The sequence below is a fragment of the Notothenia rossii genome (genome assembly GCF_949606895.1).
Source record: "Notothenia rossii genome assembly, chromosome: 5".
Lineage (NCBI taxonomy): Eukaryota > Metazoa > Chordata > Actinopteri > Perciformes > Nototheniidae > Notothenia > Notothenia rossii.
This window is the reverse complement of record NC_136903.1, coordinates 88,128,336-88,137,890: the sequence shown is the minus strand read 5'-3', so window position 1 is coordinate 88,137,890 and position 9,555 is coordinate 88,128,336.

Genomic DNA, 9,555 nt, shown 5'->3' with positions numbered 1-9,555 from the left:
CCTCTTCTTCATGTCTCTTCTACATCAACATGTGTCCCCTCTTCTTCATGTCTCTTCTACATCAACATGTGTCCCCTCTTCTTCATGTCTCTTCTACATCAACATGTGTCCCCTCTTCTTCATGTCTCTTCTACATCAACATGTGTCCCCTCTTCTTCATGTCTCTTCTACATCAGCATGTGTCCCCTCTTCTTCATGTCTTTTCTACATCAACATGTGTCCCCTCTTCTTCATGTCTCTTCTACATCAACATGTGTCCCCTCTTCTCCATGTCTTTTCTACATCAACATGTGTCCCCTCTTCTTCATGTCTCTTCTACATCAACATGTGTCCCCTCTTCTTCATGTCTCTTCTACATCAACATGTGTCCCCTCTTCTTCATGTCTCTTCTACATCAACATGTGTCCCCTCTTCTTCATGTCTCTTCTACATCAGCATGTGTCCCCTCTTCTTCATGTCTCTTCTACATCAACATGTGTCCCCTCTTCTTCATGTCTCTTCTACATCAACATGTGTCCCCTCTTCTTCATGTCTCTTCTACATCAACATGTGTCCCCTCTTCTTCATGTCTCTTCTACATCAACATGTGTCCCCTCTTCTTCATGTCTCTTCTACATCAACATGTGTCCCCTCTTCTTCATGTCTCTTCTACATCAACATGTGTCCCCTCTTCTTCATGTCTCTTCTACATTAACATGTGTCCCCACTGTGTAAAGACACTCTGAAAGTTTCAGGAACAAAGATTCTCTCTCTTTTTGTCCTGAGCTATTTCTATAAAAACCTGTCTGAAAATGAGCCTATCAGATTTTGGCCCCTTTGTGATGTCATAGCGTTTTTTTGGGTTGACTAACCATTGGACAATAATCAACCAAGGTACCCCCCCCCCCCCCCCTTATCACCTGAATCTCCTCCTAGAGCACCATTGAGTTCTTTGTAACTAAATCTCTCTCAGAGGGGCGTGGGGAGGGGCTCCTTATTTTCATCTGAAGTAACAGACAGAGAATCAGCACTTTGGAAACAGGGCTGTAACAGAGGGGATTATGGGTAATGCTGTAATAATCTGTTTGGTGTTTGGAGCCAAACACTTCAGAGACATGTTTTCTATATAACTTATGACTATAATATTTTGATGAAAAACAGTAAAATAGGGGACCTTTAAATCCACATTTAAATTGAAAACACAGGTTTATGAATCCAACTTGTACAATAAAAAATGGGAATTCTCATCCATCGCAATATGCAAATACAAAATTAAGGTATTACTTAATGTTTAAACCTGTTTTTTAAACCTGTTTTTTAAACCTGTTTTTTTTTTGACTGCTCAATTGCAACCTGAGCTGCCATATGGGTTGAGAGACATTTGTTCTTTGACTTCAGCAGGATCTGCAATAACAATTAAACCTACTCCACAGACTGTACAACACAGACTGGGAATCCTCTTCCAATGCAATATGCAAATATAAAATGCACGTGTTACTTTATGTTTAAACCATTTTTTCTTAACAAAGTAAAAGAGCCCAATGATTAAATGATCAGTATTCCGATTTTTTTCAATAATTCAACAATTGAAACCTGAGTTGCCGTATGGGTTGACTGACATTTTGACTTCATTTTTACCAGGACCTATAACAACTCCACCTCCACCAAGTCCTCCAGTGAGGCTGGTCGGCTCCACCAAATCCTGTTCCGGCAGAGTGGAGATCTTTCACAACGGCGCGTGGGCAAGCCCGCCTTAACCTGCCATCAGGCCCTGGGGCTGATAGTTTTTGTAGGCCCCCTATTTAAACAACAAATCAAAGTAATTTATAGCCTCGGCAGGCTCTGTGATCGCACTTCTCCACTCTGCTCTACACGCGCCTGGTCCTCTCCTCCATATGAGTGACGTATCGGGCCTCCCTCATGTATTTGTCCGGTTGCCGTTGGCTCCCCTCCACGTAGCAAGTCCTCGTCGTCCTCTCCATCTCCTCCAACAGATAATGTCCCTCCTGTCTGTTTTTCCTCTCCCGCTACTCCATCGCTATCAGAACCAGACGGCCTACTTGTCTCCGAGGCCCCGCGGCCGGCACCGCTACCGCTCGGTACAGAACTAATCTGTCCTTCCTCCTCATCCTGGCCTACAGGTTTAAAATAACCTGTAAGCTTCGGCATTTTTTGTAAGAGCTGCTTGTCTCGAAACTCCTTTTCCCTCAACAATTTCCTTTTCCGAGCGCCACTCAAACTTTTTCTTCACTCAATCACTCGCAATTTGAATAAGTCACATGTGAAACATATTCTCATTCTGACGTGTGGGTGTTTGTGTATATTTGCGTTTGTGTGTATTGTGTTTGTTTCCCGGGGAAAACACTCACGAGAAACACCGGCTGTTGTTATGCCTGCTGTGACGTCAAGTTACTCCGTTCTCCGCTTGTAATTATGCCGTTACAAACTTCAAAGTTGTATTTATCATCTGAATTTACCGAAACAAGTTTAATATTCTGAAAGCCAAGACTTTGTTTTTTAAAAATCAGATGAAGACAAACTGTAACGGACCTTGCCGTGTTATCTATGATTACTATACGTCTTACATTAATAATTTCAGTGGAGGGAGGGGGGCGGCGCTGTGGAACAGCAGAGTGGCGAGGGAGAGCTGTTGTCTTCCCTTAACAAGCTTCAAAAATATATTTATCGTGTGATTTTGGAAATGAAAGTTTCATATTCTGAAAGCCAAGACTTTGTTTACTTAATATTTCTTTTAAAAACACCCGAAATAAAAAAATAAAAAAATAGATTTTTTTTTTTTTTTTTTTTAATTGGCACATGATAGGCCCCCGATCTCCGTAGGCCCCTGGGCTTCAGCCCAGGTCAGCCCGTGCATTAAGGCGGCCCTGCGCGTGGGGAACAGTGTGTGACGACAGATGGGATCTGAGCGAATCTCAGGTGGTTTGTGGACAGCTGGATTGTGGCCGGGCTGTAGAAGCAAAACAAGGGCCACATTCTGGACCGGGTACTGGACCCATTTTGTTAGATGAGCTTCAGTGTTCAGGGAACGAGCCATCACTTATAGTCCAGCAGCAAGTCCTCAAAAAAGGCTTTAGTTTTCGAGATACACCTACCCGAGGTAGAACAAATGACAACAATGATTTTTCTTATCTTTAGGGTCTCCCATTAATGAAATTGATTGTTGTCAAATTTTATTTTGGGGGAAAAAATGTGTTTCTGGTTGTTCTTTAGAACTACCCCAATCCCTGAAAAAGAGCCAAATTAGACCAGGCCGAATGTGGGAATGGTGACTAAAAAGCCCATAACTTGAGAATGACCACCATTTTCCTCTTCAGATTTGCTGAGGTATGAACCAGGTGGCTGTCCTACATCACCAAATAGTCAGACAATGATGTAACTAAAAAAATACTGAATTATAGTCCTGTAAACTTAGCTTTAGTTTAGACGGAAATTGTACTTTTTGGTGATAGGAACATAGGACTCAATCACTTTTCTCTCATTTATCAGAAAAACAGAAATCCCTAAAAAATATAACATTACTGAATTGTCTAGGGTGCTATTGAACACTAACCAGTGGTTGTATGGAAATATCTGGTACAGTTCTATTGCAAATGAGATTTATTTAGACATAGGCCTACCTCTTCTCTGAGACAGTCACATTCCGAATGGGGGATAAGTGGCACAATAGCCTATAAATTAAGAATGCTCAATCTGATGGTCCTTATATTTGGAGAGGGAAATACCAGGTGGCTGAACGACATCACCAAATAGTCAGAATAAGATTCACCCAATGCAATAAGTGTATCAGTTCTAAATTGCAAGCCTCTAAGTCTAAAACATAGGTGTAAATAGTACAGGTTTTATTGAAACTGGAACCTTAATTCAAAGTACAGTATACAATTCATCAAATAATTCGGTGAGAGGTCAAGTATATAGATACTAGAATATAATGTTAAATGTCAGGTTCCTCAGAAACGTTAGGGGACACATTTTGACATTCTGCACAGCAGGTGCAGAACTCCGTACAGGGAAGGCCAACAGAGAGGCACTGGCACTTTCCACTCTCTCCACACTTTGCATCTTTGCAATACAAGTGAGTAATGTCTCTCACTTCTGTAGGTGCTGGGGTTTTGTAAATAGCAGTGGTTTAATGACCCCATCTCTGACAATCCACTCCCTTGCCAATAGGACTCCATAACAAGGGTTTGGGTTCGGCTGTGACACCATCGCTGTCTGAAACATTGCTCTTTACATGTTGTTGAAATGCATCCTCTGTTGGCGGCAGATTTTCCGAGGCTGCATCTGTTGTTGATGCAATTATGAACCTCAGTTCATCCAAGTGACTGGCTCTTGCGACTGGGACTGGCAAAGACTCTTCCAAGCTGGCAGAGAGTCCAAAATGGGCCAGATCTTTGAGCTGGCTGAGATGAGTCTTGAGTTTGGTGAATGCTGTTGTCTTTCCTATTCTGTACAAACTACTTGTTGTGCCACAGCCAGTGAGTGCACGACATGCTGGTAGACAGTTAGACATGTGGTTTCCGCCCAGCTTCAGGACCATCTCCAACTAAACGGCCTCTTTGAGAAGTTCCAGTCTGGTTTCCGTTCCGCCCACAGCATTTGCAGCTATTGCCCTCCTAAGAGTGGGATGAGTGTTTTTAGGGCAGTCTCAGGTTTTAAGAAGACCAGCCCGGGGATCCAGGATGGTAAGAGTTTATTTTTTGTTACTTTTTTAGCTTTTGTCTGTTTTATGGTACTTTTGAGTTTTTCTATTGTTTCATGCCTTAACCCAAGATTGCACATATGTGTTCAGATTTTGCCAACTTTCAAGTCCAGACCATGTATCCAGTGGCAGATTTATGGCTCCTGATGCTGTAGATAAACAACCAGGTGCATTCTCTGTCATCAGCTGGAATGTCAAAGGCCTAAATAATATGGTGAAACAGAGTAAAATATTTGCCCATTTAAAATCATTGAAGCCTGATGTGATGTTTCTGCAGGAAACACATCTGAATATTAACTCCCAAAAGAGACTAAGATGCAGTTGGATTGGGCGAGTGTATCATTCAGGTTTCTAATCCAGGGGCACAGCAATTTGAATTAGAAAGGGGATACCTTTTGAACTCACTGAAATAATATCTGATCCCAACGGTAGATATATTGTTGCAGTTGGCAGGTTGTTTAATACTCCTTTAATATTGGCTAACATCTATGGACTGAATTGGGATGACTCACAGTTTTTCATAAACTTCTTCTCAGCCCTCCCTGACCTCAATACCTATACATTGGTATTGGGTGGTGATTTTAACTGCGTTCTCCATGCCCACCTTGACAGATCCAACCCTAGACCCAATAGTACCCTGTCAACATCTGCGATAGCTATAAACTCCTTCCTGCGTTCCAGTGGCCTATCTGACCCGTGGCGGGCAAAACATCCTAATACTAAACCATTTTCGTTTTTCTCCCCTGTCCACCATAGCTATTCCAGGATTGATTATTTCCTTGTAGATGACCAATTACTTCCCTTAATCCCCAGGAACCAGTACCACAGCATTGTGTTATCAGACCATGGTCCAGTACAAATGGATATGATGTTTCCTGGTAATATAGCACCCCAACGCACCTGGCGTCTAGACCCCCATCGGCTTTCATATGAACACTTTAAAACTTACCTCAGTGGCCAGATTGACTTTTTTCTAGAAATGAATGACGCCAAGGATGTTTCGAGGAGTGTTCTATGGGACTCCCTAAAAGCTCACATCAGGGGACAGGCTATTTCATACACTGCACATAAAAACAAAGAGCGATCTAAGAAACTTAAAGAACTGACACACAGCATTGCAGATGTTTATAGCTCTCTTGCCCATGGCAGAAATTTTTAAAGAAAAAGTACTGCTTCAATCTGAATTTAACACACTTTCGACGTCGAGAGCTGAAATAAAAAAAAAAAAAACTAAACAGGTTTACTATGAACATGGGGACAGAGCAGGGATACTCCTCGCACTTCAGCTCAAGCAGCAGGCGGCTGGAAAGACGATCCCAAGGATCACCACAGGTGCCGATTCGACTTCGCATAATCCCCAAATAATTAATGACCAGTTTAAGCAATACTATTCTACTTTATATCAATCAGAGGTAGATGTTAACTCGTCTGGAATTCAGTCGTTTCTGGATTCCTTACATATCCCAAAACTCTCACCAGACTCCCAGTGCTCCTAAGAACAGCCATTAACGGTTGGAGAAATAGAAGGCGCAATCAGGCTGTCTAGTTCAGGGAAGGCACCAGGTCCGGATGGGTTTCCCATCGAGTTTTATAAGGAATACTCCTCAAAACTTGTGCCGGTTTTTAAATATGAAGAATCACTGGTTAATGGTAAATTGCCACCTACACTCTCTCAAGCGACAATTTCAGTGATATTGAAAAAAGACAAGGATCCCTCACAGTGTAGTTCCTATGGACCAATCAGCCTTCTTTGTTGTGATTATAAAATATGAACTAAAGTCCTTGCGCAGCAATTAGAAGCCTTTATTCCTACCATTATTGATAAAGACCAAACAGGTTTAATCTCTGGGCGACATTCATTTTTTAATGTACGGCGGTTATTTCATTTATTATTGTCCCCTAAATCCACAGTACGGTCTGAAATTATCCTGAGCCTTGATGCTGAAAAGGCGTTTGATAGGATTGAGTGGAACTATCTTTTTGCTGCCTTGGAAACATTTGGACTAGGACCTGTTTTTTGTAAATGGATTAAGACAATATACTCAGCTCCTACAGCCGCTGTTAAAACAAACAGTCTTATTTCTGAATGTTTTATGCTCTACAGAGGAACAAGGCAGGGATGCTGCCTGTCACCCTATTTATTCAACATTGCAATTGAACACTTAGCAATTGCTATCAGAACGGACAATAGGATTAAGGGCGTTTCCAGGGGCAACACAGTGCATAAAACATCTCTATATGCGGATGATCTGCTTTTGCAAATATCAGACCCAATAGAAAGCATGCCATATATTCTCTCCTTGCTGAAGACATTTGGGAGCATTTCAGGTTACAAAATTAATTTGTCAAAATCTTTCCTGTTTCCTCTCAATGACTTGGCAAGGCTGGAGGGTTATGGTCATCTGCCCTTTAGGACAGGCCCTTACTTGGGTATTGAGATTGCAGGCTCGGTTAAGGCTATTTTTAAGTACAATTACAAATCTATCTTGGAACGCACAAAGAATGATCTAGATAGGTGGTCGAAGCTGCCTGTCACACTAGCAGGGCGGATAAATGCTGTGAAAATGACAATATTGCCCAGATATTTGTACATGTTTCAGATGATTCCGATTTTCATCCCAAAATCCTTTTTTGCCCAACTAGACAGCCTTATCTCTGCGTTTATATGGAATAAGAAGCCTGCACGCACAAAGGAGGCAAATCTGGAAAGGGTCAAATCTGAAGGTGGTTTTGGTCTACCTAATTTCCTATTTTATTACTGGGCAGCTAACATTGCTAAACTCACATACTGGATTACCACATTTGCAGACAAGGAGGGCCCAATATGGGCTACAATAGGCGCGTTCACACCGCAGTACTTTTCCCACTTTAGTTCTGATATAGTTCCGAAATGTCGCGTTCACACCAAAAAGAGCCGGAACTAAAATGAGTTCTAGAGAACCTTTTTTACCCCCTTTTCCGTCCCTGCTAGAGAGCAGGGACTTTCGTGGGAGAAAAAGGTTCCTATGTCTGATTGGCTGGGCGGATTGCAAACCACACCCCGTAAAACTCCCAAAAGGTTTTGTGAAGCCACCATTTTATTATCCCCGCATTGCATTATTAGCATTAGCATTAGCCCAGCGCAGAAACGCAGAGAGACTAACTTATGGCAACACAAAATAAAACATGGGAGCGGTGGAGATGAGGAGGTGTCTGCGTTCTGGCGATTTACTCTGAAGGCTTCAGTAGAAGCTGCTGGGAGTCCCAGCAGCTTCTACTGAAGCCTGTCCCCAACTCCGGGGACTTCCGGCCGGGGACTTCGGGTGGCAGTATACGCTGTGAAGTTGTTTGCGGCCTGCCAGTAAACCCAAAGCAGAAGAAGAAGAAGTGACGTCAGCGGCTTCATTTGCCTAATCCTTCCCCCAGGAACTGTTCCGGTGTGAACGCGATCTGTACTTAGTTCATCAGAACTAAAGAGTTCTCATGAACTAAGTTCTCATGAATCTTTGTGGGAAAAGTACTGCGGTGTGAAAGCGCCTAATGGAGTTGGAGTCCGCACTCCCAGTTTCCCCAATCTAATTTTTAAACGCCCCCCTTCCATTGAATGTTAAAGTAAGTGAGTTTAACTCAAACTTAGTGGTCCAAAACTCAATTAAGATCTGGAGTCAATTTAGGAAACATATGAATCTGAAAAGCATATGCAGTTTCTCGCCAATAATGTCTAATCACCTTTTTACACCATCCCGTCTGGACATGGCATTTGCTGTTTGGCATAGAAGTGGCTTGGTCTATTTTCAAGACGGTTTTGATTCCTTTACACACTTGTGTAGGGATCACAACATACCAAAATCTCACTTTTTTAGATACCTCCAGACTCGGTCTTTTGCGTCTGAACATTTCCCAGGATATCCATGTCCACCCTCTAAAGATCTAGCTCACTCGGTTCTTAATGTGAATCCATTTAATAAAGGGGCTGTGTCCAAAATATATACATTGATTCTGAATAACTGCCCTCCCACATGGGACAAATCTAAAAAAGCATGGGAAGGAGATATTGGTGATTCTATTTCAGAGGAAGCCTGGGAAAGCATTGTTTCACGTATACACACCTCTTCTTTCTGTATTAGACATGGATTAATCCAATTTAAGGTAGCACACGGGCTACATTACTCCAACGACAGACTAGCTAAGATCTTTCCCAGCGTCGCTCCAACCTGTCCCAGGTGTCATTATTCCCCTGTTTCCCTGGGCCATATGTTCTGGTCATGTCCGTCATTAAGCAGTTTCTGGGCTTCTGCGTTTCGGTCACTCTCTGCAGGACGCTATCTCCTAATCCTCTAACAGCTATTTTTGGAACTGTTGACACTGGACTAGGGTTCTCCTCCCTCCACAGAAATGCGGTTGCCTATGCGTCGTTGCATGCCCGCCGTCTAATACTACTAAATTGGAAAGGCAAAAATCCCCCTTCCTATATTCACTGGATCAGGGAAGTGATGCTTGGGCTAGAGTTGGAAAAATTGAGATATGCAGTGCGCGGTTTAGTCAACAAATACGAAAAAACTTGGTCGCTATTTATTACCCACGTTAGAGGCCTATCCCTCACCTGATTCACTATTGACTTAACTGTGGGCTTGAAGTCGTTACGTACCTTGTCACACTAAGGGTTTAGAAGGCTGGCAATAAGAATAGCATAAACCAAAATGCTTATTTGGGTTATGTGTGTGATGTTTTATTATATCTGATTATTTACTCGTATACCGTCTATTATCGTCTTTATTTCTGTTCTATGTGCCTATTTTGGTTAACTTGTATATATATTTTTTTCATATTTTATTTCTATGACCATTCGTTTATTTTTATCGTTTGTCTATTCACTG